This window comes from Lissotriton vulgaris, chromosome 1_1, assembly GCF_964263255.1.
Source record: "Lissotriton vulgaris chromosome 1_1, aLisVul1.2, whole genome shotgun sequence".
NCBI lineage: Eukaryota > Metazoa > Chordata > Amphibia > Caudata > Salamandridae > Lissotriton > Lissotriton vulgaris.
In genome coordinates this window covers 100,833,341-100,844,436 of record NC_141685.1, presented here as the reverse complement: position 1 = coordinate 100,844,436, position 11,096 = coordinate 100,833,341, and the positions used below count along the sequence as shown (strand labels likewise).

Sequence of the window (11,096 nt, the reverse complement as noted above, 5' to 3'; positions counted from 1 at the left end):
GGCTATTACTAATAGGAAGGAACAGTTATTAGATGAGTACTGGGATGCGCTCATTAATGCTGCCAGCTTGAATAATGGGAGTATATTTTGGACTACCATTAAAGAGTTAAGATCAATGGGACAACCGTTCACTCCCATCAGATGCAAAATAATGAGCACTACCTGGCAGTTACTTTTCCACTATTTACCAAGAGCCTGCTTTTTAATCCGACCCTTTTATTAACAGGGTGCAACCTGGAGTCTCATTATCAATAAACGAGGTTGAGGAGGCTATACGTCAGAGTGTGAGCCATAAAACTCCAGGCTCTGGTGGGATGCCCATCGATCTTATGTAACATGCATTTACAATGCAACGGTCTCGCCTTATCAAAAGTTAGAGCTATTGGCATTGTAAATGACAATTTTTTTATTTATGTGTTTGGTTTTGAAAACAGATAAATAAATGGCATTGTCATTTACAATGCCAATAGCTTAATCTCTTGCAAATGCGCGAACTATTGCATTTCCAATGAGCGAGCAACACACACACACACTCACAGAGCAAGCAACACACACACAGAGCGAGCGCACATCGTAGGCAGCTACTGCCTTCGACTTTTTTACTCAGTTTTAACAGGGAGAGCTAAGAAGAAGACAGTCTAAGTTAAGCAAAAAAAATTAAATTACAAACAGAACAGATGAAATAAGTTGAACAGATTTCGTAAAGATGAACGGACTAAGCAGCCAAGTTCACAAAACCCGCTTGAGATAATTAGTTTAACGTTACTTCAACAGTATTCCCTTTACCAACTGTCGTTTTGGAAGTGCAAGCAAGGCTCTATGTATCTTTTTCCAGGTCATCTGCTGAGCTACTAAACCAAGCTAAATATACAAATTTTAGTCATAGGGTAGTTCACCTAAACGCATGTTTGCAGTATCATACATGATCACCAAACTGCTGCTAAGATGTTCACACCTGTTACTGCACGAGCCCCTCTGAGGAGGTAGCCCTTTGGTTTCTCTAGGTCCAGGACTGGCTGCCTTGGAATCGAACTGAGCCCAGGCAGGGGTCAGCCACACAAGAGCCATCCTCCTTGACCATGTGCTCCATCAACAGAGTGAAATGAAATATCCACACACACATGCAAGAACAGGCAGTAAAGCAGTTTACACTTAAAATAAAATCAAACAGAAAAAAATGACGTGGGTTTATGCCGGGCACGTTCCCGGGGAGTGTAACATGGATTACTTTCATTCTTTACAACTTCCCCCAAGGGCGCTATATAAAACCACTCAACAAACTACAAATATAATTCGCATTCCTGCTCGTAAGAAGCTCCTCGCAGCCCTGGTATAAAGCACTAGCAAACGCCCCGGATAATTAATCACTTCCCTCCTACCTCCCTAAACAAATGGAAAAAATATCCACTAATGAAACAGTGCAGGAGCGTTAAAGAATTCCGTGTGCCTGTCCAGGAAGCGCGGCACGTTCCGGTTCTCCCTTACACATGCGGCCCAACTCTTATCTACAATTAAAGGCTGTATGTTGCCTACAACACCCTGCACGGAGGTTGACAGACAATTATCACGTTTCTCCACAAAATAAACCCTTCAGCAAGCTCTTTTTCCCACAAATCCCCCGAAGGCCCGTTCACTCGGCCACCAGCTCTTTCCTTCCTTCTTGGCCTTCGGTGCCATGTTGGGGGTGAAAGAGAGACGCACGTTGTCTACCAGCTAATATCACAGGGACTCGCTCAAAGAACTCTTGCGAGATCACTAATCCAATCGCAAACGTTGCAACACAACTAACATTCCTGACGTAATTTTTTGTTGAGGCTTGACACACACGCTGGTGAACATTTCAAAAGCGGATATCCAGAGACCTATCCAGCCGAGCCTTGTCAATAATATGAATAAAATACAACTAAAATATTGCCAAGTTGCTATGTTGGGTTTGACTTCCGACATTTTATTTATTATTCACAGAAAAAGTCAAACCGTTTTTCTACGATATACGAGGAGGAGAATATAACATATTTGGGGAGTGCGGGATGTTCTGTGTTACGTGTCTAGCCTTAACATCTCATGTACTAGCCAAGCGATGGAATAAACATATCAAGTAAAATAAAAAAACAAGCGTAAACACGAAGGAACTAAGCCCCGTCCTTTTCAGATTGGGGGGCGTGTTTTTTTGATTGACTGAAGACGACACAGAAAGAAAGAACCGAAAAAACACGCCCCCCCAATCCGAAAAAGACGGGGCTTAAATTGACAGACAAACCTCTTCTCCAATGGCTGGCTGCCGTTTAGGAAGCTAGTCAATGGAGAAGAGGGGCGGGTTTAAGCCCCACTACTAGAAAACATAAAATCTCGCCAGCGAGACTGCGCAAGCGCAGCCTACGCTAGCCGAGACCTAAAAATGGCATCAATGTTGTGCATTTGCATGCTGAAGGCACCATCTATGCATGTTCCATACTCCATACTCCTGAGGCGTGAGTCGGGAGCTTTGCTAGCGCTGCATTAATAATTTCGCTGCTCATACATATTTGTGCTTCTAACTGTGTGGGGACTTAATTGCTTTTATCTTCTACCTCTTTGCGCCGTATTTTAAAGCTGATTGCACTGTTGCTGCCCTCGGGGATCCACTGGTCGGGGCAAGGGAGGGAGTGTGTTCGCCATCTTGCGGGAGGAATGACGAGGTCGCAGACTAGTGTTTGCTGACTCGCCTGCCTGGCCACCTCCGGGGCCTAAGGCAAGTCCATCTGCACCCGTCCGCGCCGGGCCGTCGCCAGGACCCCTGCCCTTTTCACTGCTGCTCGCATTGTGTATGCGCGTGATGAGCTATTGGCGTGGGAAGTTAAGTGTCCCTCTCCTGTCTAGGCTCCAAGCGAGGATGCTTTTCACTGCAAGTACTGTGCCTGCCATTTTCCATCTAAGGATTCCTATTCCCGCCTGGGAGATGGTATTGATCTAAAGTTTTTGAGTCTGAACTGTAGATCTCTTGCCAAACATCACAGTGAGGTTTTCGATCTCCTAACAGAGGAGGCTCCGGATGTTCTATTCCTGACCGAGACATGCCTTACGCCTGACTCGGTGGCTGAATCCTGGTTGGCCCATCCTTCGGGATATAGGTTATATAGTATTTGCAGAAAGGCCGGCAGAGGGGGGGGGGCATTGCAATCATTGCAAAGGAAGTCTACAATTGTTCCCTGAGCAAAGAGAACATTGCTGGCTGTGAAAGCGCTCTGTTTAAAATCACACTGAATTATAATTTCACTATGACCGGCCTCCTCATTTAACGCCCGCCAGGTCAATCTTTTCCCTTTAGAGAAGATCTGCTCAACAAAGTCATGCAATATGCATGCAGGACGGCAAATTTCACTATTCTCGGGGACCTCAACCTCCATCTTGATAATTGCGGGACTGCTGAGATCGCCAGCTTTTTGGCGGATCTGAAGGCCTATCAGATGATCCAACAGGTTCAAACAGGTACTTATTTGGCTGGTCACCTGCTGGACCCTATCTTTTCCAACTCAAGCCCTTTTACGATTCTACCGCCCGTTCCGCAGGCATGGACCGACCATTTCTTGGTCCCTTTTAACATGCGACTTCAGGTAAAAGGCGACTTGATCTGCCCAGCTCCTGTTCTAAAGCGCCCTTGGCACAAGCTCGACTCTAGCTGTCTCTCGACATGGGTGTCGAGCCATAGGCCCCAGTTGCCGCCGGATATGGAAACAGCAAATTCCTGCTTTAATGAGTGGGTAACCTCAGGCCTGGATAGTTGTATTCTGGCGAGGCTGGGAGGGAAATTTCATGGGCCATCAAACCCTTGGTTTAGTGACTCATTAGTCACGGCCAAAAAGGGCTGCAACCAGTTGGAACGTGCCTGGAGGCGCTCCTATGACCAGGCGGCAAAAAGGAAATATCGTGCCGCAATTAAATCGGTATCATAAGCTTATTCAGCAAGCTCGAGCCAAGTTTGTGGTCGATAAAATTCTGGCCAGTACTAACCCTGCTAAAACGATCTTCGCTGTGCAGAAGAGCATGAAGAGCGGAGGCACCACAGGGACTTCTTCGATCTCCTCCGATCAGCAGTGTACTGAGTTGGCCCTGTACTTTGTGAATAAAGTCGATAAGATTTATCAGGGTTTACCCACCCCTATTTTGCCCCAGGTGGTGGGGACCCGGGGACTTTGGGTTTCATGGGGGTTAACACCCTGTCATCTGTTCCTCCGCTGTCTCAGCAGGAATTTGAGGCTCTCTGCTCAAAGATCAAATCAGGTTCACCAGCGGATCCACTGACGCCTGCTCCCTTTCGTCAGTTCCATTTTCTTCTTTTTCCGCTGAACCTCAACCTGGTTAATCTCTCTTTGACCTCAGCGTCTGTTCCAAGGGCCTGGAAACATGCCACGGTTATTCTTCTACTAAAAAAACCCTTGTTGGACCCTGCACAGTCAGCTAACTATCGCCCGATCTCCCAACTGCCATTCTTGGCAAAGGTGGCAGAATCGAATGTGAATTCCATTTAATACAAGTTTGCGGAGCAGAATGCCATCTTTGACCCATCCCAACATGGCTTCCGTGCCTGCCATAGCACTGAGTTTGCATTATTGGTAGTGTCGGAGACTCAGCGGCCTTGGTCCTTTTGGACCTAAGTGGCGCTTTCGACACCGTCTCCCATGCGATACTCTTAAACCGCCTGCAGGAAATTGTCATCAGGGACATGGCTCTGGAGTGGCTACGGTCTTTTCTGGAGGGATGGTCCTTCCAAGTTCACGTCCCTCCTTTCCATCCTCAAGAGCTCACCATGCGCCAGGGTGTACTGCAGGGTTCAGTGTTAAGCCCTCTATTGTTTAACATATAAATCCAGCCACTGGCTGTGTTGGAGAAGGGAAGGGGTTTGTCACTGGTATCATACGCTGATGATACTCAGCTAGTGTTTGTTTTTTCCAAGAAAAGCTGTACCAACTTGATCAAGTTTAAAGAGGACCTCTCTGTGATTGTTGACTGGATGGCGATGAACTGCTTACAGCTTAACGCCAGCAAGTCCGAGATCTTGTTGTTTGGGAAAGAGCAGGGGCTGTGGTCCGAGATTTATTGGCCGGATCGCCTGAAACCTGCCCCCTCGCCCAAGGAGACAGTGAAAAACCTAGGCATTTGGTTTGACAATGGTCTAACATTTGACACCCAATCCAAAGCAGTGGCTGGGGCTTATTTTGGGCTTCTGAGGGGCCTGAAACCATTGTTGGGCTTTTTCCCTCCTAAAGTTCGCCAAATCATCCTTCAGTCGACAATTTTGTCTAGACTGGATTACGGGAACTGCCTATACCTGGGCGCGAACAAGGCTAGCGTCAAGCGTCTTCAAAGGGCACAGAATGCAGCTGCCCGCATGCTGATGGCCCTTCCGCACACTTGTTCGGTTTCCCATGTACTTCAGAAACTTCACTGATTACCGGTAGAAAAGCGCATTCAATTCAAGGCGCTTTGTTTGGCGCATAAGATCTTGTTACCTCAGGCACCGGCGGGACTGACGGGGCTGCTAGAGTTCTATGCGCCACGACGTCCTTTAAGATCTGCCGCCTTAGCTCTGATGTGCACCCCGCGTGTCTGGAAAGCCAGAGAGGGTGGCCGTTCCTTTCGCAGCCTGGCGGCGCAACTCTGGAACTCACTCTCTGTGTTCATCAGAGTGATCCGGAATCATCTTGCATTCCGGAAGGCCATAAAGACCTGGCTCTTTCCGGCTTAAAGCTTTTCGTATCTGGTTCTTGTCCGGGAGTCTGTGGTCTGCGCTGGGACAACCCGTCGCTGGGGCAGCCATGCGCACTATAAATCTGATAAATAAATAAAATAAAATAAATAAATAAATGTTTGTAATTCTGAGGAGATATGATATTATTCTATTCTGACTCGTGTTGCAGGCGAACCCTAGTACGAGTCTACACTAACTGTTTATTGCTCATTTTAAACTAATAAAGAGATTCAATTGAAGGACTCTGAGACTCTGAAAATGCATCTCTGCCACAGACGAGACCTCTCTGGTGGTTTATTTGGAAGCAGGAGCAAATCTTGCAACAATACCTGAACTCCCGACAGTCATCTTCAAAAGTCTGAGTATAAAACAAGCTTGCAAAAACTATTTTCTTTACAGGTGCTTGTTGTTGTCCTAGCTATTCATGTATGCATGCGTATCTGCGGTGGCTGTCCTTAAGTGGCATTTTGTTAACTATTCAAAAGTGTACTCAAAGCAAGCTCTGGCTGATGCTTGCACATCCATGGAGCCATCGTTGAATGAACAGCTTTTGTTTAAATAAAGCACATTCAAATATTCTGCCCGTAGATATGCGTGCATCAGTGGTAGGAGCGATCTTTGATGAGATTTGTTAAAGCAAGTGCCATTTGAAGATGCAAGTAGTGCATGCGTGCACTTGCAGCACGTTAGAATGTCAGCGTGCGTGTGTGCACAGTCAGCTCTTTTTGGAAGCACATACTTGTGGTTGTGGCGCACCCTTGCTTGCTCCTGCAAGGCGGATGCCGCCACAAGCACGAGTATGTGCTTCCAAAAAGAGCAGAGCAACGGCTAAAGGACCTCCTATGCAGCACATGAGCACTGCATATGCGAGACCTAAAAATGGCATCCAGTATGGTGCCCTTTACAAGGGTGATTGTGTTTATCAGTTGTTTCAGTTGCATGGCCTCCATGTCATGAATTAATCTAACTGCTGTGGTATTATCAGGTTCATTCAGATGGAAGTTAAAATCCCCCGATAATGTAATGGAGCTCTTGCTGGCCACCATGTCTGCTATTAAGCTGGGAAATTCCTCTAGGAATGGAGTGGGGGGTCCTGGGGTCTATAGAGCAGTGTGCCTGAAAACGAGTTATTAGCCGATGTTTTAGGCTGAATTGTACAGTTTCACTGTTGGTAGTGGCAACGGACGATATCATGCATTCATAGTCATTTTTGTAAATGATTGCTACCCCGCCTCCGGTTTTTCCCATCCTATCTTGCCTTTGGATAAGGAAATCTGGGGTTAGTCCTTGGATTATGTCAGGGTCGGACCAGTCTTTCAACCACGTTTCAGTAACGAGAGAATGTCATGTTCTTCATTCTCTATTAGCATTATGATTTCTGTGGTGTGTGCTGGCAAGGATCTACTGTTAATAAGTCCCATATCTCATTCCTTGTGGGCCTATCTAGTTGTAGTAACAAAAACAGTGGTCCTTGACCTGATTCAATTCAGAGAATATATCACAAAAGTAATCCTTGGTTTTCTAACTTGGAGCCCAAATGAATTTGGCTCTTTGAAAAGGATTCTGAATTCTTTATACAAACACAGAGCCCAACAACTAAATCGTGTTTATAAAAATATATATGGTACATTTTATTTTGCCAAACAATGCATGTAACCTCTTATAGTTCAAAGGTTTTCAAAATCCAGTTTTTTTCATTTTTTACAATATTTACAATGTTTTTATAAAGGTACGTATGACAGGGTGCTCATGAAAACGTGCATAGAATTGGTGCTCGAAAAGATGGCGCAAGTGATTGAGAAAGAGAAAGGAAAGATTGGTGACAATTTTTACAAGTGAAAATACTGATTCAATACTTTTAAACAGTAATGAGAGACGACCGGCGCAACAGAGCGGATTATCCTGTTTATCATGTTTTGGGTTACAACATAAAAAGAGAGTGACCACACCGGCACTCAAGTGTAAATACTCCCCATTGAATCGGGAAGATAATTTGGATACCAACACCCTGAGTGAATTCTCCATATTACCTGACAGTGGGAATTCAGCACTGTAGCGAGTGGACTAACTCTGATGGAGAAAAAACACCTTGGGAACATGGATAAATAGATCCTGGGTCGCATACTGAATTAGTTCACCACCCTTGAAAGTGGATCAATACCCTACGGCTTCCAATTTGGATACATAGATCCTTGGTCGATTATGGATGACTACTACCTTAATCATTATTAGGGTACTCCTTTACGTCAGGTACGGAGGGTGCTCCCTAGTCCTGAAGAAGACCCGCGAGCAGAGGCTATTAATTATCCCAAGGCATTAAGTCGGGTCGAAACGTCGACACTCTTATTAAGACCTCCTGGACCACCTAACAATCTAGTGTAAAACGTGCTAAACTAAATGAATGAGTTCTTGATACACTAGATTTTGAATTTTAAGAGTGGACAGGTTATACTGTTTAAAAGTATTGAATCAGTATTTTCACTTGTAAAAATTGTCACCAATCTTTCCTTTCTCTTTCTCAATCACTTGCGCCATCTTTTCGAGCACCAATTCTATGCACGTTTTCATGAGCACCCTGTCATACGTACCTTTATAAAAACATTGTAAATATTGTAAAAAATGAAAAAAACTGGATTTTGAAAACCTTTGAACTATAAGAGGTTACATGCATTGTTTGGCAAAATAAAATGTACCATATATATTTTTATAAACACGATTTAGTTGTTGGGCTCTGTGTTTGTATAAAGAATTCAGAATCCTTTTCAAAGAGCCAAATTCATTTGGGCTCCAAGTTAGAAAACCAAGGATTACTTTTGTGATATATTCTCTGAATTGAATCAGGTCAAGGACCACTGTTTTTGTTAACGCATTGTACCCAGGTCTAGGACCATTTTGGGACACCCCATTTTTGATAATGGCTATCTAGTTGTAGTGGCCCTTCAATCTTGCCTGAGTTAAACTTAGTCCGGCAGAGAGGGCATGACATCTTCTTCCCTATCAAGCTTGTTGGCGCTAGAGTCATCTCACAATGGGCTCTACCCGAGTATCTCAATGAGAGTAATAATGCTCTATCATATGTGATGAGCTTACCGTTTTCTGGGACGAATCCGGCATGGTTCCTTTCCCTTGACTGTGTCTGGACGCAGGCGGGCTAGCCTTAGGCGTGCCTGCAGCGTGCCGCTGTGCGTCTGTGCTGCGGGCACCATAAGTAGGCTTTTGCTTAACTACTAGAGCGCTGACCTGTCCCTCGCTCCCCACGAGGGCGAGTCCTCTCAGCTGTGCTCACTGGTCCTGCATCGCCCAGCTCCCGTTCTACTGTTCGACGTAGGTCAGGCTTCCCCACAGTGAGTAAGCATTCAATTCAATTTCAGTTTAAAAAAACATTTATTTCAAAAAACTTTACATTTAAAATGCGATTGTCTTAGAAGCATTCAGAGTAATTTTAAAAGCGATACGTTCAATCATTCAAAATACTCTGGCTTAAAAAGACTGTGCAAACAAGCAAGTTCTCAGTTAGTACTCTCTGGTACCGTGTGTCTGACCTGTGTCTGTTTCTCTAGTTCTTCCTGTTTCTCTTGTTCAGCCATGGCAGCTTCTTGAGCTGTGCAGGGTGTGAGCATCTTGAAGGGCAGCCCCAGCTCTACCCCGCCCACTCCCCCCAATGAACGCGCTATGGCTTAGCAAGAGAAACCGGAAGAATCTGATCTGAGCCTCTTGTCACCATACATTGGGAATAAACAGACTCGCTGAATAAATGTTGCAAAAATGTAACAGACTCACTCAGTAACCAAGAATGACTCAGCGAGCCTGTCTGCTCTGACACTTCTGGAAAGTTAGGGAAGGATTAGCAGAATGAGCAGCTTTTACTCCCATGGGACCACCGAGTGCAAATGAGATACAGCCGTCCTGGTTCAACCCCGACCCCTTTTTGAAGAACATTGAAATACGCATTTAGCCGGGGCGGTCGCAGGGACGATCTAGATCAGTGATACTCAAAGTACAGCCCGGGGGCCGCATAAGGCCCTCCAGGTCTTTACATGCGGACCCTGGGCAGCAGCAGCACTGTGCTGCCGTTTACTCGACTCAGCACTAACATGAAGAAAAAAACGTACGTATACAGCAAACACTTGTTTAAAGGTTAATTGCAGTTAGGAAAAGGAAGTAACTAGGCCTTTAACTTTAGGAACACCTTCATTTATTTATTTTATTTTATTTTTATTTATTTATTTTTTATTTTCATTCTTAACCCCTTCGCTGCTGGCCCGTTTCCGCCGCTGTGCGGTAAACAAACGAACAGGGGCGGGCCATGACGAACCCCAGCCGTCATCAGCACACGAGCACCGTAGTGCATGACGGCTGGGGTTCGTCATCAGCATACAAGGGGTTAAAGGCAGCCATTAGATATGATTTACATGCTTTGTTTCCCTACCCCAGCTTTACACCCCCGCTGGCATCAGCGCGGCCCTCGGTCACACCACAGACCAAACTTTGCGGCCCCAGGGAAAATGTTTGTGAGTACCTGTGATCTAGATGAACAAAAGGCGGAAGTAGTTAGACAGGAGGACGAAACAGAAGCATGCATCTCTAAAAGGCTCAAACAGGAACCAATGAAAACAAGCATTGGCATAGCCAATAGGTCTCGCCTTTGTGGCCTTATAAGTGTTTAGCCATGCAACAGTTGATGTTGTTGCACCAAGGATATTGTGCTGGATAACTAAACACTTATAAGGTCCCAGAGGTGAGACCTACTGGCGATGGCAATGCTTATTGTTTATGTTTGCTATATAACAATTAGGGGTTCAATCTTTCTATCTCATGGCCTCACCTGGGGTTTAATATGGGTGCTGTGGTCCCTGCTGTGGGTCTGGCACCCTCGCTGGCCCTGGTGAGCTTTCTAATGCTTTAGTGTAACACCAGGACTCAACTAAAGAGGGCCTGTGGATGAACAACTGCGCATGCGCGGAGGGCAGATACGGCCTACCGCGGATTAGAGGACCTGTGGATGACAATTACGCATGCGCGGAGGACGGACATGGTCTTCCGTGGCGGAACGTGGAATAAAGAGGGTCTTAATTGAACAGCTGCGCATGCGCGGAGGACAGACGCAGTGTTGAAACAATAGAGTAAACGGCGACACCTGTGGCTCGTCAGCTGCCAGCTCAGGTGAGACAGTGTCCTGGCAGGGACACAAAGACAAGAATGACAGTGACGTCATGAATAAGACACACGGAGCACGAGGCGCCTCGCGCCACAGCAGACGCTGAGACTTCAGTGCAAAGCTCCTCGGTTCGGCTCCTGTGCTTGAAGGAAGTTTCTCTCCTCTGCGCAGGCGCAGTGAGTCTGAGCGGCCTAGGCTCGTGCAGCGTCG

The 11,096-nt window shown here is 45.9% G+C and overlaps 1 non-coding gene across 1 annotated transcript; it reads right to left on the bottom strand.

The window, feature by feature from the left end:
* Nucleotides 1–902: 902 nt before the first annotated feature.
* On the bottom strand, nucleotides 903–1,081 carry LOC147737586 (small Cajal body-specific RNA 16). Its single transcript, XR_015300185.1, has one exon.
* Between the last annotated feature and the right edge of the window lie 10,015 nt (nucleotides 1,082–11,096).